At 44.8% G+C, this 26,009-nt stretch overlaps 2 long non-coding RNA genes across 2 annotated transcripts; both read right to left on the bottom strand.

Annotated features, from left to right (window-relative positions):
- Positions 1-7,043: 7,043 nt before the first annotated feature.
- Positions 7,044-8,076, bottom strand: LOC119770744. Its single transcript, XR_005278972.1, has 2 exons — positions 7,484-8,076; positions 7,044-7,422 (listed from the first exon to the last, which is right to left on the bottom strand). It is a non-coding gene; the product is annotated as an uncharacterized LOC119770744 (long non-coding RNA).
- A 16,274-nt stretch (positions 8,077-24,350) lies between these two features.
- On the bottom strand, positions 24,351-25,324 carry LOC119770490. Its single transcript, XR_005278853.1, has 3 exons — positions 25,311-25,324; positions 24,850-25,049; positions 24,351-24,792 (listed from the first exon to the last, which is right to left on the bottom strand). It is a non-coding gene; the product is annotated as an uncharacterized LOC119770490 (long non-coding RNA).
- Positions 25,325-26,009: the final 685 nt, after the last annotated feature.

A 26,009-nucleotide genomic window follows, 5' to 3' on the forward strand; every position in this document is an offset into this window, starting at 1 on the left:
ATTAACTCAGTACAACTAGGGGATATGCCGAGGGATATGCACTCAATTATCTCAGCACTGGCTGAACCGACTTTAACCGTTTTGGTCTCATTCGATTGGTCTTGGGGTCCCATAAGTCCCTAAAGAAAATTGAATGAAGTTTAGTAAAGTATTTCAAAAGGAATAATCAAAAACGTTGATGAGTAAAGTCCAGAAGATTGTGAAAAGGATGGTTTTTGTATGAAACCACGTCTTGCTATGCATTTTCAGAAAGGTATTGAAAAGGCTTTCTAACGAGTCAAAAACATTGAAGATCTAACAACACTTATACAATTTTTAGAGGCCGGATCTCTGATATTTGATGAACATGTTGTCCGGATCTGTCATGCGAATCATCGTTGGATTGGTAATCAAAAGACCTTTCCAAAGCCTTCAAAAGAATGAAGATCTGATAACCCTATCAAAAGTTATGAGCACTTAAGTACTATTTAAACACTTTTTTGAAAGCGGGTCTCAGATATTTTGATAAAAATATTGTCTGGATTAATCATTCGAACTATCGTTGGATAGGTTATCAAAATACCTTATCGATAAACGAGGTTAAAATATCTAAAGGGTCTTTTTAAAAGAAACATTATTAGATAAATCAGTTCAATTCGAATTCTGAAACGGAATCTAATTAGATTCTAATCATCTTATTCTATCATACTGACTAAAACGTCAGTATGATTACATACCATTTCGTGCGTATTTTATTTTTCGTTTACTTTATCAAAAGGTCCTATGTACATAGGACACCAATGGCGCATTGGTTGTTTTAAAAAAGTAATCTAGAAATCTTCATTTTGCGAAAAAATCTAAGCCCTATCAAAGTCACTGCGGCTATCAATGTCACTTCGGATTAAGGTACCATAGAAAAATAGAAAGAAAATTCAATAAAGATTATTTATTTATTGCAACTAGACAATACTATCAACTTGTATCAAAGAGTGTAAACGATAAAAATTGGAGTTGTGAAATATAGGACAACACAAACAAATTTGATGGATATATTTTTTTATTTAATATACACAGAAAAAAATCATGGTAATATGACATCTGGAAAGGGGTATCTACCTCAATTTAGACTGAAAAAGCGACATTACAACAGAAATGTGGTAAAATTACACATTTTCAGAGGTAAAATTACACATTTTTTCTGACATAAAAGATGTACCCCTTTTCAGATGTAATATTAACATGATTTTTTTTTCTGTGTATGCTACAAAATAATTGAACGCAACTTCAATCTTATTATAAATTATGCCCAAACATGTTACCAAATTACTTTTCAGGTGAGCAGTTGTCTCAGATTTCGGTCCTTCGATTTTTTTTTGTGTTTTTAAATTTGGCAGCTGTCCATACAAAAAGAAGAATGAAAATTCATACACCTGTATCTTTTGAAATGTTAAAAATGTTAATCTTGGTTGACTTTCCTAAAGGGATGTGTTGGGGCCAAATCCCCCAACTGGATTCTGCGGGTGAACTGTATTTCGGTTTTCAGGTGATAAAAACACAAGGGTACTGTTTTCTCACTTTACTGCTCTAAAAACTTTTGAATTTCTGATTTTTATGTACACTACGCGACGTGTCTCGTTCGCGTCTCGAAACGGAGTGACTTTTCGCTCTCTCTCCCTCTCCGCTCGTTCGTTTGCGCGCGCTTCGGCTCGCGCCGTTTTCGTCGTTGCGTCGTTTTGGGCTGTCACGTTGGCAGCGCCGTCGCTGACAGCGACGCAGGGCTGGACTCACGCACACTGGGAGGCAGTTGCGCAAATCCGGGCAAAACATTCGGCGTCGTGCCGAACATTCTCCCCCCGGGTTGAGGCGTCACGGCATCAGGTTCACCAACACGCTGGATCGGTGTCGGTTGTTCTTACTCGGAGACTCCGTCGATCGCTGGCAGTTCCAGGTTCATAGCGTCCAGACGAGCAAGCAACTCCTTTGCACTTGCTGGCATGGTGGTGGTCGTCTACGGTTGTGTGGAGCGATGCGCTGCGTTCAACTCCACGCCTGGGTCCCAGACCAATCGGGGTCTCTTCGTGGTGCTGCTGGAGATTGCAGGATCGTGCAATTTCTCCACAGCCCTTTCGAGTTCGTCTGCACAGTCGGCTCCTGACCGTGCGATGCTGTCGCGACAGCACCTGTAGTACAGCTCGGTCCGTTGGCTGCACCGGTACGTAGCGCTCTCGTGGATCGTACACGTTCGCTGGTATTCGTTGATGTCGGTGTTCTTGTTGGCCTTCATTGCGTTCTGGTTCGTGGTCCAATCCACTTGGACGCTCAAACTTGCTGGCTCGGTGCATCCGCATTGCGCACCTTCCTCGTTGTTTTCTTCGTCAGGTACGGCTGGAAACAGTGAATTCCCCTTCACTGCTTGGCACGTGTCGACGTCTGGCACAACGTCGACGTGCTCAGCTGGCTCCGGCATGGGGACAGCTGCTGGGTCGTCCGACACTACACTACCTCGTTCTGCTGCCGAGGACTCATGCGGAACCACTGCCGGTTCCTCGGACGACTCTTCTTGTCGATTCTCGGGCTCGCGAGAATCTCCTGGCAACCACTGGGGGCTGCACAGGCCGGGTTTTGTCTCGGCACTACCTCGGTCATCTGACGAGGACTCGTGCGGAACCACTGCAGGTTCCTCGGGTGGCAGCATCACTTGCACTGCGGGTTGAGTCTCAGGCTTGTAAGACTCTCCTGGCAACCTCTTCTGGCTGCTCAGTTCTGGGTTCGACTCTTCAAGGGTTTGACACTGCTCGACCGGATCTCCACGGACCGGGAAACAGTCGGTGTTCGAGCGGCAACCGTTGCACATCGGCTCGCCACGCTCGCTGTCCGAAATGGACGGACTCAAACAGGGTTCAGAATGGGCACCTACCTTGGTGTCAGGTGCACCTGGGTCTCGATGATCGGCCTAGCTTCTCTCGGCATTCACCTCTTCTGGAACATCGCCGGCTCCGGAGCAATCGCCTTTGCCACGAGCCTCGGTCGTGGAAAGCGAAGTTTGGTTGGTCTCTTCCTCTGAGACCGTTTGTTGCTGTTGCTCGGGAACAGCGGCATACACGGGCTGAGACAACAGTGCGTTGTTCAGGGCCACAATCCGCAGGCCACTCGATGTCGTGGTTGAAGCGTTCACCAGCGTCAGCGTCGCTTACCTTAAACTCGTCGCAAACCTTGTTGAACTCGCCGTAGTACTTCTCGACGTTCCACACGAAGACTTGGATCTGGGCAAACGAAGGCAGCTGGTGGTTCTCCTCGAACGCCTTCAACCTGTCCACGACCCGCGAAATCTTACCCTTGACGAAGTTTCGCTTGATGGTCAAGGAACGCGCTGACTTCTGCTCCATCGTGTCGGGATCTGATGTTTTGGATTCGCGCAGGAATCTGTTGCTCCACTGTGGCCGCGCTCAGGACGACACGACAGCGGCAGCGTCCTGTTGCACTGATTCTTCTTCTTCTTTCCAGCTGGGCACACTGGATCACTTTTCTCGAGCTGCCGGCTCACCAGCACTCTTCTGCTCGGGATCTTCCAGTGCGTCGCAGCACTGCTTGCACTTTCCGCTGCTCTCACATCAGATCACTTTTGTTCGGGTTTTCTGCGCCTCGCACTCACTTTTCTTTGGGTACGGTGTGGCCGATGGGACCGCTACCGCCGGTTTCTTCAGCACGCTGCTCTGTTGGCTCACCACACAGACGCAGGGCTTCTTCGTGGCCAATGGGACCACTCTTCGTTCCTTCTCACGGCGTGGATATCGGATCCACCCGTAGGAACTTCCTGCCCGACGTGGCCAATGGGACCGTCCGTCGGGGCTTTTCGCACGTCACCCTGCTCACAGAGCAACGCACAACACTTCACCTTGTGGCCAATGGGACCACTCTTCTAGCTCCTTTTCACGGCGTGGACATCGGGTCCACCCGTGGGAACTTCTGCCTGACGTGGCCAATGGGACCTCCGTCAGGGCTTTTCTGCGCACCACAGAGCTGCGCGGCACTCCATCACTTCTTCAAAAGCACTTCTTCATCATAGTTTTTCTGCTCGGGTGGCCAATGGGACCACCTTCCACGCACTTCTGCTCGGGGCGACCGATGGGACCGCATCAGCCGAGGCTTTCAGTTTTTCCCATCACACTGTTCTGCTCGGGTGGCCAATGGGACCACCTTCCACGCACGGTTCTGCTCGGGATGGCCAATGGGACCGCATCCGCCGAGGCATTCACTTGTTCGTGCAGCAATATGGCGGCGCACGCCCATCTCTCACTGACGAACACAAACTTTTGTTTTTCAACTAGATGCCGCCATCTTCGCCAAGCCCACTCGCCGACGAACACATTTTCTTCGTGCGACAAAATGGCGGCGCACACTTCTGTTTTTTCCTTGTGTGGCAAGATGGCGCGAACGTCCTTCTTCCGCCAACACACACGCACACACACACACTTCACTGTTTTGCTCGAGTGGCCAATGGGACCACTTTCCTCGCAACGTTCACTACGTCTTCTGCCGGTGGTCAACGACCACTTCCGGCTCACTGCTGTGCTTTCGGCGGCCAATGGGACCGCTCCCGGTGCACTACGCGCTGCAGGTTTGATCACACGCGCGTTCCGGACCGTCGATCTGCTGGATCACCACACAGACACGGTTTTTTTTCCAACGCTGTTCCGGGCCGCGTGGAACGCCCTCCGGGAATCGACGTCTACCGGATCACTGCTCGCGGACTTCTTCCTTACCGAGCATTCTTCCTCCTCGAGACACTCGCGGCGATTCCGACGGACTTACCGGATCGATAGGCCAACTGTCTATTCGGATCGTAAGGACCAAATGTTGGGGCCAAATCCCCCAACTGGATTCTGCGGGTGGACTGTATTTCGGTTTTCAGGTGATAAAAACACAAGGGTACTGTTTTCTCACTTTACTGCTCTAAAAACTTTTGAATTTCTGATTTTTATGTACACTACGCGACGTGTCTCGTTCGCGTCTCGAAACAGAGTGACTTTTCGCTCTCTCTCCCTCTCCGCTCGTTCGTTTGCGCGCGCTTCGGCTCGCGCCGTTTTCGTCGTTGCGTCGTTTTGGGCTGTCACGTTGGCAGCGCCGTCGCTGACAGCGACGCAGGGCTGGACTCACGCACACTGGGAGGCAGTTGCGCAAATCCGGGCAAAACATTCGGCGTCGTGCCGAACAGGATGAGCGACGAGTAAACAAGTTTTTTAGTGTGCTCTTAATTCTTCACTTTTAAGTGCATTCTTCCGTGCTTTCACCTTGAAACCGTCGGCAATCGATTAACGAGTCTTTAAACTAGTGCGAAATAGTTTCGGTTCGTGCGAGTTTGTGTTTTCTGGTGCCTATCCGAGCTTTTAAATTGTTGGTTAATACTATCCCTGATGGACTGAAGTCCCGCGGTCGGGCGATTCGAAGCGTTATCTACTCGAAATCGATCTTGTCCTGCCAATTTCGAGCGTTTGTCCTGCGTTTGATCGACTGTCAGATCCGACATTTGTAGTTCGTGATTATAATAGTAGGCGTCGTAATTTGATGACAGTTCAATTTGACTTAGTCCCGAGGGGTGCGTCACTTCCGCGCTAACCGAGCGATAAAGCATCCTTTCCATACCTTTGCAGCGTTCACTTTCACCTTTCCGCTTTAACTTGCTTTAACGCGCGTTAACCGCGATAACTTGCTTTTTGGCTTACCTTTTTTTGCGTTCACGCATCAGACTGCTCGATTTTTTGACAGCGAGAACTGTCAAGAGCGAATGACAGTTCTCGTTGTCAAATCAGTCGAGCAGTTTGTTTTGATAGATGAAAAAAGCTTGACCGGTTCAAGAATTCCGACTTAATATTCCGGAACAACAAGAAAAGCCGCCAGAACCAATTCAACTTTCTTAGAGAGAACCAGGACCGGAACATGAACCCGTAAATAGTTATCCGTTAAGATGCGGAACAGTGAAACCTGGTGACCTCGCCCAACACCTTCCGTTGGTCCGTAAAAGCGCGCAATCAAGCCTTGATAAGTCGGCCTCACGACCGAGATCTACAAGGACTAGGTGACCTGGTTCCACTTCTCCGCATTTTGAGGTTCGTTCCGGTGGCCATTACGGGATCGTCTGAGAACCACTTTGCGAGCTTCTAGTAATAAATAGTGAAATTTCGGGAGGCTGCTGTAGCCGGAGATGGACCATAATTGAGCCCAGAAATGGAACCGGTTTCACCGTTCTATCCGTCTGCACTGGCACCACCGGCCCAGAATCATCTTGATCCGGACAGCACGCCTCATTCGATTCAGGAAATGAGCGAGAATCAGCGCTCGTGCGGTGGAGAGTCTGAGACGAACGCGCCCGGACTGGTGCACCGTTCGCCTCCACCAAATTTATCACCCAAGACCAGGGTGACTCTGAACCGCGTTACATGCGATCATCGATGTTCAACCTCCCGATCAACACGAACATGATGAAGTTGAGTGCTGTTCTGTTTGAGTTGGTCGTTTCACCGTTTGCTCATGCCGTAGAGAAAAAAACTGGCCCAACCGATGGTCAATTTTGGCTAGTTGGGACCAATTCGATGCATTTGCTTTTTTCCAGTGTTTTCTGTGCAAGGCAACGACAGAAGTTCCGGCAGAGTCACACCGGCCAGCGAATGGACAAGTACGAGCGTCCGGAACGTACGACTTTGTGATCACCAAGGACTACTGCTGGAATAACACTCCGCCGAAAGAACCTGGCGATGGTGTTCGTGATTGACGTGTCGTACAACAACGTCAAGTCCAGGCTGGTTCATTTGCTGTGCGCGGAGTTCAAGAACATCATTCGTCACTTGCCCGTGGATGAGCGCCAGGAGCGCGCTAGATTAAGGTCGATGAAGCTTCATCAGATTGTGGTCGTCGGAGATGTCCAGGGTTAACTTCTAAAAGCTTACATAGAACCATAGAAATGTTCATGCCATGCTGTTCACTCTGCGCCTGCTTAGTCTTAGCCTCAACAGAGAGATGCGAAAGTGTCGGTAGCGCTAAGAGAGTTGTCCCAGAACGCGGTTTCATTTCGTTTAAAAAAGTGTTACTTTAAATATATTTATAAGTAGTATTAAAGTCTCTATTACAGTTCATGTGAATAAAGTATTCTAACTATATCTAAAACTCATCTGACTAGTAGTTTTGCTCATCTTAATAGAAACAATCGTTGTTTCGTCAGCACCTCCAGCAGCATGATCCGGCTGTCCAGTGTGTTCATTATGCTGCGGATCTGCGAGAGCGTCTTTTGCAGCGCTCGATCTTCATCCTGGAATTAGTAGGCATCAGCGGCTTCTTGATCGCGGCAGATTTTTTTTTTGGTTTTGAGCGCCGTTTTGCACCCGAACTATTCCCAGGTCCTGCCATCGCTGCATCGTTCTTCGATGGTCACGTGGATTACACGTGCACCTGCAAAGACAATAAGTATAAACATAAAAGTCCTGCAAAACCCCACCTCCAAAATTCTTACTCTTCGTTTAGCTGAGCATTACAAACGGAGTCGTACTCTTCGTTGTCGGCGATCGGCGTCGGCAGCTAGAGCAGAGCGCCACCGAACGCTTCCATAGCCATCGATTCATTACCGGACGTTTCCGCGGCCAGCACGCGAAAGGCGTCATGCAGCCAAAGATCCGCTTCGTCGATGATCTGCTGGGTTGCCCCACGGATTACGACGGTACAGATCGCAACGGCCGAGACGAACCGTCCTGGTCGTCACCTTGTCCTTCATCTTCTTCTTTTTGGCGACCTCATCTTGATGCTCGATCCTAAAACCTTGATCTTGACCGTGACCATCGGCGTGTTGGCGATCAAGATCTTTGCGTTCTTGATGCTTCTTGTCCAGCAGGAAACCCTTGTCCAGGAACGAATCCTCCAAGCAACCGCCGGTCTATTTCCCGGATCATTTCAACCGCATCACGGCATCGACGGCCAACTTGGAAATGTTCATCAAATCCTCTCGGAACTTTTCCGCATCCTTAGAATTGTCCTGAGCCACGCCAATCAGCGCCGAATGTGAAGCCTGCGTGGCCGCTCTCCACCCGGCGATAATCGTCTGCGGGTGCAACTTTTCTCGATCAACTTTTCCGCCTCGCGCAGCAACTCTGAAGCCAACACCGTCACGGAAGTCGTTCCACCGCCAACCTCGTCGTTCTGGAAGCGACTCATCTCCACCAGGATCTTTGCCGCCGGATTGTCCACGCCGACCGCCGAATCGCAGTTTTGCCTTGTTTTTTCTGTCAAAACTGCTTGAAAAACCAAAACAAATACCGAGTTGCCAAACATGACCAAAAACTGCTCGACGGCAAGGTTGCAAGATAGATTTCCTTGGTTTAAAAGTCGAGCAGACTGTGGTTGCTTTAACTCGCTTTAACGCGCGTTAACTTGCGATAACTTGCTTTGAGGTGGCGTTATGTGAAAACTCGGCACGATGAGTAGCGTTGATGCTTTTCGAGCTCGTTTTTGTGCGTTTTAGTGTGTTATCGCGAAGTGACGTCCCCCTCGCTTAGTCCATTTTTTTCCTTTGAAAAAAATATTCATTTTCAGTAAAATTTGTGAAATTTCTGGTGATTAGTGGGTGGCTACCAAGGTGGCTACAGTGTGGTTAAACATTTTAATGAACGGCAATGAAGCAGAGGGAATTCACGGTACTTGAAAAATATGGTCAAAATTTGAGTTTTGAGGCAGAACCGTGGTGGCCATCATCGAAGACGATCATCAGCCGTTACACTTGGTAAAAATCTTAGAAAACAACCATTTATTTGTGTCTAATTTTCTCTCAATTTCATTTTTCAGACTCTAACTTCAATTGCATCATTTCCATCAAGAAATCACCAAGAAACCAGTTCATCGATTAAAGTGTCTTGTGATTATAAGTAATAAGAATGAGTGCAATAAAAATAAATAGCTTTCAAAAAAAAAAAAATACTTTTTCCTATGACAAAACCAAAAAATGCCGAAATATTTACGTCAGATAATGGCAGGACATTCTAAATAACAAAGTCGCCGGAAAACGGCCCGACAACGGCCCGTCAACGTCGATTTTCTCGAAAGCCGATTTTGTCGATCGTCGGACAAAGTGTTGCATATACGCACGAAAAGGGCCCGAATTCCGTCGGACAAACCGTCGGAATTCGGGCCGTTTTGTCGAGCCGTCGGACGGATTTCGGGCCGTTGTCGGCCCCGTCCGTCAGTCAGGGATATGCTCAGGATCTTCTGAAGACCATTCCCAGAGAAGCCCTCAAGAATTGTCCAACTGTTATACACATGAACTGTCGTATAACTCGATCCATGTCAGTCTCTTCTCTCGCGGGACGATCGGATTCTGTCAACTCTCTTTTCGACGGCAACATAAACAAACGACCAACGTCACCACCGAGGGTGGCCAGAAGAAGTTCATTCCTTCTGCCTCGTTTCGGGTGACTTTTGCAGGGTCAGCTCTGCCGGACTACATTGAGCTGTACAAGCTTCGGCTTCCAGTTCAATTGTACGTTCCGCGTGTGATGAGCTGCGAAAACTGCCAGCAGTTGGGACACACCAAGACCTACTGCAGCAACAAGAGCAAGTGCTCAAAGTGCGCAGGCCCCCACAAGGACGTGGAATGCCAAAAGCAGGCTGAAAAATGCCTGCTTTGTGGCGGGAACCGCACAAAACTCGGCAGTGCCCAAAGTACAAGGAGCGCGAGGACAAGATGAAGCGATCCTTGAAGGAACGCTCCAAGAAGTCCTTCGCGGAAATCCTTAGTCAGGCGAACCAATCCAATCGTTTCGCCCCTTGGCAGATGATTCGGGGGACGAGGAAAACGAGGAGGAAGTCCTCTTCCGGAGAGACGAGGAAAGTGACTCTTCCGGACCAAATCCGAAGCGCAACAAGGTTTCCAAGTCCACAAAAGCCGCTGGCGGCAAGGGTAAGGGAAGTGACTCGTTGAACTTCGAGGAGGATTTTCCTTTCGGTCCGTCGGGTAAGCCCGCTCCGAAGCCGACACCAAAGCCGGCACCGATTCCTCTCAAGCCGCTGAAGCCCGTTCCCAAGCTGCCAAAGATCCCCCTAAAACCGGTTCCTCAACCGAATCCGATCACCGATGCCTTCAAAGGAGTCCTTCCTTTTTCCACAATCGTGGAATGGCTGTGCTCTTTCGTGAGTGAACCGACGCGTTTAATCATAAAGCGGTTTGAGCCTCTCGCTAGACACATCGGGAAACAGCTTGCTAGCACGATGCCCCTCTTGTCGTTCATTTCCTTTGATGGGTAATACACCAAAAACGAAAAACGGCATCTCCTTTCTACAATGGAATTGTAGAAGTTTAACCCCCAAGTTAAACGATTTTCAACAATTCGCATTCGAACGGGACTGTGATGTGTTTGCGCTGAGCGAAACGTTTCTTATCGGAGATGAGACGCCAGCTTTCCGGGGGTACAACATCATCACAGAGAGCAGGGTAGGACCAAATAGAGGTGGAGGCGTACTGATTGGGGTCAGGACATGCCACACTTTTAGAAAGGTCACGCTCCCGAAGCTAGGAGGAATCGAAGCAGTCGCAGTACAGGCCAGGATCAGAGGACTGGACATTTGCATTGTGTCCGTCTATGTTCCCCCACAGGTGTCGTTAACTCGACAAAAGTTGTGGGGTATGCTTGAGCTGTTGCAGGCACCGCGACTGGTTCTGGGTGACTTTAATCTTCACAGTACCGAGTGGGGAAGTCACAAAACAGACCCTCAAGCATATCTGATTCATGAACTGTGCGACGACTTTCAGATGACCCTCCTAAACAGGGACAAGCAAGTTACGCGGATTGCAACACCACCAACGCCAACCACGTCCGGTACGAAGGCGAGTGCCATCGACTTGTCGCTCTGTTCTAACAGTCTGGCAGTTCTTTGTGACTGGAACGTGCTTCAAGATCCTCGTGGCAGTGATCATTTGCCGATCGCTATTCTGGTTAGCCATGGCCCACAGCAATCGACAACGGTGGAGATGCCTTACGATCTGACGCGAAATATCGACTGGAAACAGTACGCGGAGGCAGTCTCCATTGGAGTTGAGTTGCGAGCTGGGTTGGCACCGCTTGAAGAATATGCGTTTCTGGCTAATTTGATCTATGACAGTGCGTTACAAGCTCAGACAAACCCGTCCCGGGACCGTACATCCGAACGCGCCCTCCACTTCCCTGGTGGAACAAGGAGTGTACGGATCTCTCGGCGGCCAGGTCTGTAGCTTATGTGGACTTCTGCAAGTGTGGATCCCCAGCGAACTTCCAAAGGTATAGAGCTCTTGATCGCAGGTACAGTAATACTCTAAAGCGGAAGAAGCGAATGTACTGGCGGGAGTTCGTTGAAGGACTACCAGCAGATACGTCCATGAGCACTCTGTGGCGCGTTGCGAGGGCCATGCGAAGAGGTTCCGTTCCGAACGAGAGTGTGGAAAAATCGGACAAGTGGATATTGGATTTCGCCAAGAAGGTGTGCCCGGACTCGGTGCCGACACAACCATCATTCGACGTTGTTGATGGGAGCGATTCTAATCCTCCCTTCTCGATGGTAGAGCTCTCCATAGCACTATTGACGGGCAACAACACTGCTCCTGGTCCGGACAAGATCAAGTTCAGCTTGCTGAAGAATCTTCCGGACGTCGCCAAGCAGCGTCTGTTGAAACTGTTCAACACGTTGGTGGAGCAGAACGTAATTCCACACGAATGGCGACAGGTCCGGGTGGTTGCCATTCAAAAGCCCGGTAAGCCGGCGTCCGACCACAACTCGTATCGTCCAATCAGCTTGCTGTCGTGTCTACGCAAGTTGCTGGAGAAGATGATCCTCGACCGCCTCGAACCATGGATGGAACGAGAGCACTTGCTGTCAGACACGCAGTATGGCTTCCGGAGAGGCAAGGGAACAAGCGACTGTCTAGCCTTGCTGGCCACAGGGATCGACATAGCCCGTGGTAAGAAACAGCAAATGGCTTCTGTCTTTCTAGACATCAAGGGTGCATTCGATTCAGTCTCCATCGATGTGTTGGGAGTAAAGCTGCGGCGGAGCGGTCTCAATCCGACGATGTGCAACTTCCTCATCAACCTGTTGTCAGAAAAACACATGCACTTTGTGCAAGGTGATCTGGCAATCACCCGGATAAGTTACATGGGTTTGGCACAAGGCTCACGCCTTAGCCCATCCATGTATAACTTCTACGTCAGCGACATCGATGATTGCTTGACCGGAGACTGCACCCTTATACAGTACGCAGATGACGCAGTGGTTTCAATCGCTGCCAAGAAGGAAGTCGATCTGCTAGAACCCTTGCAAAATACCCTGAACAACTTGGCCCATTGGGCAGTTGAAAAGGGTATTGAATTCTCTCCGGCGAAGACGGAACTGGTCGTTTTTACGGGGAAGCATGAACCGCCGTAGCTCAATCTTTCTCTCTCGGGAAAGACTATCGAGCAGTCGGACCACTTCATGTACATGGGTACCATCTTTGATCAGAAGGGAACATGGGGGAAGCACATTAACTACCTGAAGCAAAAGTGCCTGCAAAGAACTAATTTTCTGCGCAGCGTCTCTGGCAACCGGTGGGGTGCTCATCCTTCTGACTTGCTTCGACTGTACAAGACAACGATACTCTCGGTGCTGGAATACGGCAGTCTCTGCTTCCAAACAGCTGCGAAATCACGCTTGATGGTTCTCCAGCGGATACAGTACCGAAGTCTTCGCATTGTCTTGGGATGCATGCACTCAACTCACAACATGACCCTCGAGGTCTTGGCGGGAGTATTGCCTCTGCGAACTCGTTACTACGAACTGTCTTACCGGTTCCTGATCCGGTGTGATTACAGGAATAAACTGGTAATAGACAACTTTGAAACGTTGCTGAACCTTCACGTTGAGTCTCGGCGCATGCTTCTATATTATGACTTTATGTCATCGTGGGAGTGGAGCCCGAGCACAACGGTACAGCGCACGCCTCCGTTAACCAACAGCACCCTGATTGGCTTCGACACGTCCATGAAAGCCGATACTCGCGGTATCCCAAACCATCTTCTGCGGGGAGTAGTACCGTCGATCTTCGCATCAAAGTACAACCATGTTCCTCCAAACAACAGATTCTTCACCGATGGCTCCAAGCTCGACGGCTGTACGGGCTTCGGTGTTTATCATGAATCTTATCAGCTGTTCTTTAAGCTGAAGGACCCGAGTTCGGTTTACGTCGCAGAGTTAGCCGCGGTTTACTGCGCACTGCGAATCATCGAGACCATGCCACCTGACCACTACTTCATCTTCACCGATAGCTTTAGCTCTGTTGAGGCTATCCGGTCTCTGAAGCCGACCAGGGAGTCTGCGTTTTTCCTCACGGAAATACGCAAGACTTTAAACAACCTGGCGGCTCAGTCCTTCAGCATCACGGTGGTGTGGGTCCGCGCTCATTGCTCGATTCCGGGTAATGAGAAAGCGGACTTGCTCGCCAAGAAGGGTGCTGAGAGTGGAGACATTTTTGAAAGGCCAATTAGCCTACAAGAATGCTACGGTTTGCCGAGGCAGCGTGCGCTCCTGGATTGGCAAAAACAATGGGACGACGACACCAAGGGACGTTGGATGTATTCCATACGACCTAAGGTGCAAAGAAAAGCCTGGTTCAAGGGAATGGACTTGACGCGTGGATTCATCAGAACGATGTCCCGCCTTATGTCGAACCATTACTCGTCCAAGGCTCATCTTTACCGTATCAACATGAGTGATACGAACTTATGCGACTGTGGGCAGGGTTATCAGGACATCGACCATCTCGTATGGGCGTGTCCAGATCACCAGGCTCACAGAATTAAGTTGAAAGATACCCTCAGGGCCCGAGGAAGACCACCAGAAATCCCGATGCGAGACGCGCTATCTCAACTAGACCTTGATGTTCTCTATCCTATCTATCAGTTCCTCTCAGATTCCAAAATATCTATTTAGTTTTCTTCCAGTTAGTTTTCCTTCAGTTAGTTTTCCTTCAGTTAGAATAACTCGCCTTCACACAAAGCCGTCGTTTCTGGTTTGCACCGGATGAAAAGCAAGATCGCCCCAGCAGCTGGACACCGAGTTGCGGCTGAGGACAAAACGCAAAGGCCAGCAGAGCCAACCAAGACCCCTACACAATCCCCCTTCCCATCCCATGCCTTGTCTTAGACATCAATCCCTTCCCTACTAACCCCGAGTAGGCCGCGGGTAATCGGCTCCCCTCCCACTAACATTTACACACAAGATCCTCTGTAATTATTAAGTTTTTTGTAATTACAAAAGCCGACTCGGTCCTAACCAGGTCCCAGTACCGAAAAGGACCTAATAAAAATAATTTTATGAAAAAAAAAAAAAAAAATAAACAAACGACCAAGAAGCGATAGCGAACCGGACTCCATCATGTCGATCGATGATTTGTGGAGCAAAATCGAGGCCAAACTGGACAACTTTAAGCAGGATCTGGACAAGAGGATCGACGGGCTGGAGGACTCCCTGGCAGCGTTTAAAACTGAGTGTGGCAGTAAAATTGACCGGCTTGCTGACTCAGTTTCTGGAGTTCGGCATGATGTTGATCGTGCAAATGCATCAATTGGACGAGTGGAGAAGGCGAACGAATTGATCATCTCAGGTGTACCGTACCAGCAGAATGAAAACCTTGTGGCTATGTTCGGGTTCATCGTCACCAGGCTGGGCTGTGACGAAAGCAAAATCCCCTTGGCGAGTTTGGCAAGGCTGGCCAAATCTCCCATTGCTGTGAGTTCTACTCCCCCGATAATCTGCGAATTTGCCCTCCGTGCAGACCGCAACGCCTTCTATGCCAGCTACCTTAACCATCGAGACCTGAACCTGTCCCACATTGGCTTCCAGAACACCAACCGTATCTACGTCAATGAGAACTTAACGAAGGAGGACCGTGAGATCCGTGCTGCTGCTCTGCGTCTCAAGAAGGAGGGAAAAGTCCAGAAAGTTTACTCCAGGAACGGAATCGTGTACGCCAAAGGAAGAGGAAACGCACCTGCTGAGCCCTGCCCAACCCTGGACCACCTGGCCGTCTTTCGATAATACCCTATTCCTCAATAGTTCTTCTTTTTCCTTTCCCTTTTTCCTCTGAATCCATCCTAAATTCCCCGTGCTTCCATCCTTCCTAAAAGTCTAAAAAAAAAAAAAAAATAAATAAAAAAAAATATATATATATATAAAAATTTAAAAATAAAAACGTTACTTAATCCAACCTTAGGTGGTTGGCGCCTTCCTCACATTTAAAGGGTGCTAACCAAAATGCAAAAAGTGCGTTAATATCACTTAAGTGCTTATAACTTTTGATAGGTTTGTCAGATCTCCAAAGTTTTGGACGCGTTAGAAAGGTCTTTTGAATACCTATCCAACGATAGGTCGCATGAGAGGTCCAGACAGCATTTTCATCTAAATATCTGAGATCCGGCCTCGAATAAGTGCGTAAATAACACTTAAGTGCTTATAACTTTTGATAGGGTTGTCAGATCTTCAATGTTTTGGACGCATTGAAAAGCTCTTTTGAATACCTATCCAACGATAGGTTGCACGAGAGATCCGGACAACGTTTTCATCAACATATCTGAGATCCGGCCTCCAAAAAGCGTATAAATAACACTTAAGTGCTTATAACTTTTGATAGATTTGTCAGATCTTCAATGTCTTGGACGCGTTGGAAAGGTCTTTCAAATACCTTTCTGAAAATGTATAGCATGACAGGTTTTCTTACAAAAACCACCCTTTTTACAATCTTCCGGACTTTTGCTAAAATCGTTTTTTTAGCATAACTTTTGAAGTACTTAACTAAACTGCATAATTTTTAATAGCGACTTATGGGACCTCAAGACGGATTGAATGACGCCAAAACGGACGAAATCGGTTCAGCCAATGTCGAGATAATCGAGTGACAATTTTTTGATCAACATCCCACCACACACACAGACATTTGCTCAGAATTTGATTCTGAGTCGATAGGTATACATGAAGGTGGGTCTAGGAGGTATAATTGAGAAGTTCATTTTTCGAGTGATTTTATAGCCTTTCCTCAGTAATGTGAGGAAGGCAAAAAGCAAAAAAAAATTAAAAAAAAACCTTAGAAGTTGCAAAAAAAAAGGAAAAAAAAATATTAAGGCCACCGATAGCTATTCAGTTTTTCCCTATCCTTACTAGTTTTTCTTTATTCCTCCTTTTCCCTATGATTCCTTGATCCTTGAATTTTCCTTGTGTCATCTTCCTTCCTAAAAGCCAAAAAAAAAAAAACAGAAAAAAAATAAAAAAAAGCAGAAAAAAAACAAAAAAAAATAGAAATAAAAAAAAAAAGAAAATCACAAAAAAAAAGTTAATTAGTCCGTAGGTAACGCAAGCCCTTCGTTACCGAGCTATGGGACGCAGCCATAGGGGAAATCCGGCCCGTTGTGGTCGGTCGCCTGACCTGCTACGCGTCCAGCGGTCACTCCGTAGGGGTGCGCTGGACGCAGCACGTCAGTGGTCACTCCGTAGGGGCGAGCCTAACCCCCGAGCAAGTGGAGGCCACCGATGGCTGTTAAGTTTTCCCTATCCTTACTAGTTTTTCTTTATCCCTCCATTTTTTTTTCCTATGATTCCATCCTTAAATTTTCCCTTCTTATCTTCCTTCCTAAAAGTCAAAAACAAAAAAAAATAAAACACTACCCTATCCTTGATAATCTCATTTTCCTGCCTCAAGTTTTTCCCATGACTCCGATCCTTCATTCTCCATGTATCCAAATCCCCTCCTGAAAGTTTTGTTCCTGATGCAGTAAAATGTAATTGGCCACGAGGAAATGACGTCAACGAGTGATGTTCTACCCTTACATCGCAGTCGGTCCGTAGGCAACGCTAACGCTAGTCATCCGTTGCTGAGTAACTGGACTCAGCCGCAGGGGAAATCCGGCCCGGTGTGGCCGGTCGCCTGGCCTGCAACGCGTCCTGCGGCCACTCCGTAGGGGTGCGCTGGACGTAGCAGGTCAGTGGTCACTCCGTAGGGGCGAGCCTAACCCCCGAGCAAGTGGAGGCCACCGGCGGCTGAATCGACTATTTTGGAAGGAGCTAGCAGCTGGAGGTTCGACGGTGGAGCTGACGTTGTTGCTGTTGTATGCTGTGATGCTGCAAATGCTGGTTTCGAATGCTGAAAGAATGCTGAGTGAAGAATTAGAGCAACTCAAATCGAACTATGAATTCTGCAAACGCTTTTAGTAGTAAGTATTTTATCTCGAATGTAGTTTTAAATCTTAGTTTTTGGGTTAGTTTAGTAAGTTCTCTGCGATGTTCATCTTTCGATTTTGATAATGGATAATCTTCCGCCTAATAATGCCTCTGCAAACATATTTATTACCAAAGCTGTAGTTTATGCTATTTTTAATCAAAATAAGTTAAATATTTGTCATATTAATGTTCAAAGTTTATCTGCTAGAAGTTTTAGCAAATTTGAAGAGTTGAAGTTGACTTTCACGCAAAGTAAAGCTGATATTATCTGTTTTACTGAAACCTGGCTTGATAATTCCATAACGGATTCAATGATCTGTATAGAAGGTGATTAACTAATTCGAAATGATCGTAACCGCCGTGGTGGTGGTATTTGTGTTTATTTTAGGAAAGGTCTTCAATGCAGAATTCTTGAAAAATCGTCAAATGACCCAATCCCTCCCAATCGTAGTACCGAATTTTTAATTCTTGATTTCATGTGTAGTAATGAACACTTCCTACTTGGTATTATCTACAACCCACCTCAATTAGACTGTGCTGATATATTACACAATCTGATTTCTAAATATCATTCCAAATACAAATCAACTTATTTCATCGGTGATTTTAATACTGATCCTTCCAAATCTAATACCAAATCGGTCCGTTTTTGTGAAATATTAGAAATGATGTCTTATTGCTGTATTAATGAAGAGCCTACTTTCTTTTATAACTCTGGTTGTTCGTTATTAGATCTTTTTCTTACAGATAACCCTGATTCGGTCTTAAAATTTAACCAAGTTTCTATGCCCGGAATCTCTAGGCACGATTTAATTTTGGCAACTATTGATTTCTCATTGAATCCTGATACAAATAGAGTTTGGTATCGTGATTACAATTTTGCTGATTTACCTGCAATTCACTAATTACTTTGAAATCTCGGATCCTAACAGATTAGTTGATTTACTTAATGAACATCTGGTTTACTCTTTTAATGAATTTGTTCCGCTTAGACTAAGCAAAACTAAATCAAATCCTTGGTTTAGCAATACGATTCAGAGTGTTATGATTGATAGAGATATTGCATATAGAAACTGGAAGCACAGTAATTTAGATACAGACCACTCACTCTACAAGACTCTCAGAAATCGTGTAAATCTGTTGATAAAAAATGCTAAATCTAACCACCTTAAACAAAGAATTAACGTTTCTGCTCCCAGTAAACAGCTCTGGAGGAATATTAAAAATCTTGGCATCACCAAGAGTAATTCTTCCTCGACAGTGTGTGATAGTTCTGCTAATGATATTAATCAATTTTTACGTCTAACTTCACTCCGTCACAAATCTATACTAGTATTCCCAATGCAAACCCAAATGGTTTTCACTTTAAGCCCGTAGAAAATCATGAAATAATTAATGCAATTTTCTCTATTAGTTCCAATGCTGTTGGTCTTGACAATGTCCCCATAAAATTTATAAAAATTATGTTGCCTTTAATTTTACCGATGATTTTCCACCTATTCAATTCAATCATTATAAGTTCTGTTTTTCCCAAGCTTGGAAGAGAGTCAAAGTAATACCAATTAAGAAAAAAGCTTCATCCTCTTGTGTTACAAATATGAGACCAATTAGTATCCTTAGCGCACTTTCGAAAGTTCTTGAAAAAATACTGAAAGCACAAATCCAGGGTTACATAAATGAATTTGATCTATTATCACCTTTCCAGTCTGGGTTTAGAAAGGATCATAGCACTGAAACAGCCCTCCTCAAAGTACATGATGATATTGCTTGCTGTGTTGATAAAAAAGGAGTTGCTATTTTACTTTTGGTAGACTTTGCCAAAGCATTCGACCGTGTCTCACATGCTAAACTTATTGATAAACTGATATCTATCTTTGGGTTTTCCCAACATGCTGCATCTCTAATTCAATCTTATTTATCAGAACGTAGTCAATGTGTCTATCACAATGACTGTTATTCGTTGTTCGAACTTATTCTCTCTGGTGTGCCTCAAGGTTCCGTACTTGGTCCTCTTCTTTTTTCATTGTTTATTAATGATTTGCCATCAATTTTAGATCATTGTTTGGTACATTTATTTGCTGACGACGTTCAAATTTACTATTGTGCCAAGAAAAATTCAAATAATCTTCTAATTTCGAATGAAATCAACCATGATCTGGCCAAAGTTCATCATTGGTCCGAAAATAATTTTCTTCCTATTAATCCAAGTAAAACAAAAGCTCTTCTTATAAGTAATCTAAAAACTCCACCATCACCGCCTCCATTAGTTATGTCAGGTGAAAGAATAGAATTTTTTGAAAGCGCCAATAACCTTGGTATAATTTTTAACTCTAATCTGGACTGGAGCTCGCACATAAATGCACAAGTTGGAAAAGTGTATGGAACACTTAAAAAGCTTAATCTAATTACCAAAAAATTCGATATTGCCACGAAGCTTAAATTGTTTAAAACGCTAATCTATCCTCATTTTATCTATGGAGATTTCGTTCTTTCCAACGCTTCAGTGGCTGCACTTGATAGACTCAGAGTTGCCCTGAATGCATGTGTTCGATATGTATATAATCTTTCAAGATATGATAGTGTTACAAACTACCAAAGTAATCTCTTAGGATGTCCGTTTTCCCAATTCATTAAATTTCGCTCTTCAGTTACACTTTTCAGAATAATTCATAGTAAAAAACCCAACTATCTTTTTACCAAACTAGTTCCTTTTCGTAATCAGAGAACGAATAATTTTATTATACCTAATCATTCCTCTGCTTATTATAATGGTTCACTGTTTGCAAGAGGCGTATCTATCTGGAATTCTCTACCTACCAACTTAAAATCATGTAGAAACATTCCTTGCTTCAAGAGACAATTGCTAAACTTACTCAACGATTAGGATTAACAAAACGCATTCGAGATAAAATAGTAAATATAAATAGTATTAGTGTTAAGGTTACGAAGCTGTGAATTTATCATACTAAATCAAGATGTAATATTTTATAAGACTGTGTCTTACATTACATGAATAAACAATAATAATAATAATAAAAACAAAAAAAATCGAAAAGATCGGAAAATTTTACAATTTTTTCATATTTTAACATTGAAAATCGAAAGATTAGTTGCTGAGATATCGACATTAAAAAATGGTGGGTTGTTTGGGTGAGACTTAGAAAACATTAATTTTCCTGTTTTTAAACACTTGCATGCTAATATCTCAGCAACTAAGGGTCGTATCAACAAAGTTCAAAAAAGCAGAATATAGAGAATTTTCTCAGCTTTTCAAAAATATTTTTTTCAGAGGTGGGCAAACATGTGCATTAATTAAAAAAAAAAATGAAAAACTGAGACTATTTTCAAAAAAAAAAAAAAATGCCTAAAAATGGCTTTACCTTGAAAACGGTGCACTTTATCTAAATTTCACTAAAGTCCTTTTGATTGCTAATTTGATTTTACATCGAAAAATTAGGTTGAACAATTTTTCGCAATTCGCAATTCGCAATTTTCAGTGTAAGAACGGGCCTTGACCGATCTTATGCACTAGGTTCCCGACGAACACGCACTGCCCTTACACCTACATCTCACCCTTGCTCTGAGTCAGTACGAGCAGCACGCTAGAACACGCTTTGAGTGTTCGTGCCAGGCATGCACACCTTCTTTTCCGGTTACGCATTTTAACTCGGCCGGGGTGGTACATTACGTAGGGTTTGATGTAAGTATAAGCGCCTAACCATTTATAGTGTGCCTATCAACTTTCATTAAAGCAAAAACTGTTTTATTTTTAGTTTGAATTCAAAACTTATTGTGATTTACTGTGTATTGTTTTCTCCTGAAATCTTCCCTATTGTTGAGTCGTGTTTATCTGTTGCTATTTCTTCTGTCGCGGTGTTTTGTTACAATATTTTGGTCCTAAGCATTTTATAAAAGTTTTTCAAAAGTACAATAGTAATATTTGTGTTTATTCTTTGATCATTCCAAAATTGAGTAAGGGCTCGAACCTCATTTGTTTGAAGAAAAGGGTGAAGATTGAAACCAATGGACCGTGAAAGAAATAAACTATTTGAAGAATCAATAGTAAAAGAAAGATAGTAATTGATGAAGTAGATAAAGAAATTAACAACAAAATAAATCGCTGCCAAATTAAGGGAAAACAGACAGTTTGTTACAGCAGCATCAATAAGTAAATAGAGTGGAAAAACGTTGAGAAATAAGAGAATCAAGAAAATAACAGAATATAGATGGTAGATAGAGAGGCTGGATCCTAGAGAACGGACATCCCAAACCAAAGCACCAATCGAAGCACGAGAACTGTCAAACGGAGGTACCAATCGAGCAAAAGACAAAGGATTTTGCTCGATAGGCACCTCCGTCTGACAGCTCCCGTGCCTCGATCAGCACTTCAGGCTTGAGATGTCCGTTCTCCAATAAGCTCCAGGCTCTCTAATGGTAGATAAAAACGGAAAGAATAGAAACCCCGTTGTGCGATGTTTCAGGTACATCCACAGCAGTTGACTCAACATACTGCGAATCAAAACAATACCGTCTACAATCACAAATTACTTCCTTTTCCACATTGTTGCGCCCCTTTCTTTTAGCCGTCTCGACTCTGACCCGCGGTGGTCAAAGGTTTACGATCCGTTTCCACAGGCCACCAGCTAGGTCATCATGAAAACCAAGCCAACGTGGAGGTAAGAAAATAGGACACTCGCAAGGAACCAGAGCTATACTGTTCTGATCAAGATAATTCGGATGATCTAACAGAACTACGGATGTAGTTAGTTACGCTCCTTCCAGGATGTTCCTTACGTGGACGTCAACCGAAGAGCACGCAACAAGGTCAGTGCCATTGCATGCTCTTAGGTATCAATCCTTGGCCTGCAATTAGGTTGAACAATTTTTGTGACCAATATTTCGATTTTTTGAAAAAATCAGTATTGATTCAAAAATTCATAACTCGGTCAAAATTTTTTTGCACAACCTGGAAATTTCTGAAAAGTTGGCATTTTATGTCCCCTAGAACATATTAAAAAAATAGTGTATTTTTGTAAATCAAGTTTTAGTAACAGAAAGTTAAATAGAAAATCTCCAAATTTTTTTTAGCGTGTATAATTTTTTCAGTGTAGTCCTTATCCATACCTACAACTTTGCCGAAGACACCAAATCGATCAAAAAATTCCTTCAAAAGATACAGATTTTTTAATTTTCAAACATCATTTTTGTATCGACAGCTGCCAAATTTGTAAGGAAATTATATGAACAAACTAATGATGCAAAATGACTTCTTTGGGCACTCCGAAAGCACCACAAAAGTTTCAGGCGGATAAAAAAAAATCTAAAAAATAACCGATTTCGTAGAGAATTGCTCAGCTGTTAAATTCCTCTCTAATGTATGGCGAGTCCAAGTTTGAAAAATAGAATAGGGGAAATAAGCCCTTTCTAATCAAACACCTATCTTCGCCATATGGAGAGTTTTATGCTCAGTTAATGCTCCAAAAATGGTATCGAGAAATAAAAAGTGCAACATGCATTTAAACTTTCTGTCAAGCTTCTGTGAAGTTTACCATGACAGTTGCGAAAATTTAACTCCATGTTACCGGCTCACATATCTTTTTTTTTAATTTCTCGATTTAGGCAATAAACTTACCAGCAAAAGCACCGTCTCGAGAAAGCACGCAAATTTATGCCACTTACTGCACAGAAAAAAAAATCGTGGTAATATTACATCTAGAAAGGGGTACATCTTTTATGTCAGAAAAAATGAGTAATTTTACCGCTTAGAAGGTGTAAATTTATATCATATGTGAGGTAAATTTACCTCATATAATAATTAATTTCACCATAGAAAAGGTCGAAATTTTGCCAAAAATGTCGAATATTACATCTAAAAATGTCTAATTTGAGGCTGAGAGGATGAAAGGATAGATATCGAATTGTCATCAATTTTGGAGAAAATAAACAAAACGTATTTTCGAATTTGTAATTTTTATTTATGACTTTTATTAAACTTTCTGGGCCATCGCTTCGGACGAGGTAGATGCGTACTTGTTGGTAGACATGACGACGGTAACCGGCAATGAGCTACTGTCGATGAATGGCCAAGGCGGAAGTCAAGCCGGAAGACGGTATGATGGAGTTGAAGAAAGAATCCGCCCAAATAGGAAGGCACCAGTGACATTTCGTTCAGCGAGGATGACAGCAAAACATACAGATATCTCCAAGCGGGACAACGACCAACTGTCTCTCTCGAGCTTACCCTCCAACGATAACAATGTCGACGACACGGGCGCCCCACCACTTCCGCTAGAACTTACCCCAGACGCGCGACCTCCAGCGGAATCAGTCCACCCTAAGGGCACTGGACTGGATCCCCAGCGACACACAGAATCAAACCGTCCTACTTCTACTCCTAGTCGTACTCCCAGATCTCAAATGTTAAACGCAAGCAAAAGCAACCTTTCCAACAATCCGGAATCAAAAGTCGCCAAAAGCTTGACAAAACTCAGACTCGAAAAGCGAAGTAGAGGCGCCGGAACAGCAGTCATCAACAACGAGATAGTTTCCCCTGCCTAACAGCAGCGGTTCCGTCTCCACTGTAAATGCACGCAGCAAAATTCCGGAACCGGAATCTTCCGCTGGAGCAACTCAGCGAAGCTCTCTCGCTGGATGTGACGGACGAGAGTTGGCCGACGTCACAGCAACCACCCCGCACGCCTTGCCAGGAATATCCCAAAAATACACCTGCGATTTTGACCGTATGTACAGGAGATGGAGAAACCCCGACGGAAGGGCCAATATTTGGAACAGATCGAGCGAGAGTTCCTGAATCAGTCTACCCTAAGTCGACCGCGGTTGACCCAGGAGCGCGAAGATTCGGCTGAAGCTGCTTCTGGTACCGGAGCCGGTGGCCAAGAAATCTTTCGTCAAAAACCTAGTTAAGAAAAACCGCTAGAACGCCTTACCATTGGTTAATTTGCTCGAAAAGGCTCGAAATCCAAGCGACCCCATTACGCCCCTCACGAGGTAAGCTCTTAAGACGCAGGGCATCGGACCACTCGAAGATCCAATGACGACTGCCGTGGCAGCATCCGCCCCCAACTTGCGAAAAAAAGAAGAAACAGAAAAGGCGGACATAAGAAAAGAATGTCACCCTCGATTGTCGAAATGTCGCTGGCGCCTTCCTCCTTGGTAGGTTCCTACTTGGCGGATTCTATCTCAAACTCCATCATCTCATTTTCCGCCTCTATCAATGCAACCCGACTGTCGAATGCCATTTCACCTTCCTCGCGATTTACATCTTCTTAGCTGTTGCTAAGCTGCAGGAACGGTGCCGCAGCAAAGGTTTTGTCCTTGAACATGAACGCCACCGGGAGTCCGAATCAAGTACTGCTGGTTCATGTTCACCGTCCGTCCCGTTTTCCACGCCCTCCATTGTGATCGCCAAATCGCCGATTGTCAGCATCCCGACCTGAAGTTTCGCGAGCTCACTAAATATCCTCTCCCAAATCTGCACCTTGGCGTGTCGATTGTCTCGCTGAGGTTTTCCGGAAGGATGACTTTATTTAGATGGATTTTCTGAAATTAAAAGATTTTATTTACAAAAATAAACAAACATTACTAGCATTTAATTACCTTGATTATTACGCTGTGTCGCACTTATCATGAACTAAAACAGCAGTAAGTTTGCGGTGCCAGAGCTTTTTCAGCTGCAAGAGGAGCGAGTCCGGAACAGACGGCGTCACAAACAGCCCAGCCAGAGAACAGACTGGTTTGACTTCCGGAAAAAGACGTCACCGAGATAAGCGAGGTGCTGCTGGTGATGCATTCTGGCTCTGGAAGATAATAAATGTTCACAATTAGAATCACAATTAGATCCACAATGAATAACAAACGGGCGCTGGCCAAGTTTGCCCTTTGGAAGCTGCAAAAAAAAAAACTTTTAATTTCTCCTCGTTTTGAATGGCACTCAAAAGCTACTCCAGCCCGACACAAATTTGTTCGTTTTGTTTACACACAGGTAGCACGTCTCTTATCAGTTATTGAACAAATTATCAACCGTGAAAAGGTCATTAAATGATTAAATTTTCACTTACCAAGTTAACAAATTTATGTTCTACACACTTACACGAATCACCGACGTTTGTTTTGTTTTGGTTTGATTTGACAGATGGCACTTGCGTGAATTTAGCTCCATTTTTCTCCAGCTCCATTTTTCACCCCAGCGCCCTCTAGCGGCCAATGAGAGAACTAATGCCGCCACATCTCATCTTGTCTTCCCAAGACACAAACCATGAACAGCGCTATCTGTGAGAATATTTGGTAACTAAATGTGTGAATTTAGCTCCATTTTCCTAAAATATCATTGTTCATATATATGTCACAATTATGCTCCAATCTAGCTATGTTGGCTCATGAAACTCAACATTCCAATGAATAGGAAGTGTGGTTCAGGTCTCTAGCTATCAGAAAAAACATTTGAATTGAGGGAAGGTATCTTGAAATGGGCCCTATAGACCCAATTCCCCTAAAATATCATTGTTCATATATATGTCACAATTATGCTCCAATCTAGCTATGTTGGCTCATGAAACTCAACATTCCAATGAATAGGAAGTGTGGTTCAGGTCTCTAGCTATCAGAAAAACCATTTGAATTGAGGGAAGGTATCTTGAAATGGGCCCTATAGACCCAATTCCCCTAAAATATCATTGTTCATATATATGTCACAATTATGCTCCAATCTAGCTATGTTGGCTCATGAAACTCAACATTCCAATGAATAGGAAGTGTGG

The sequence above is a fragment of the Culex quinquefasciatus genome, chromosome 3 (genome assembly GCF_015732765.1).
Source record: "Culex quinquefasciatus strain JHB chromosome 3, VPISU_Cqui_1.0_pri_paternal, whole genome shotgun sequence".
Classification (NCBI taxonomy): Eukaryota; Metazoa; Arthropoda; class Insecta; order Diptera; family Culicidae; genus Culex; species Culex quinquefasciatus.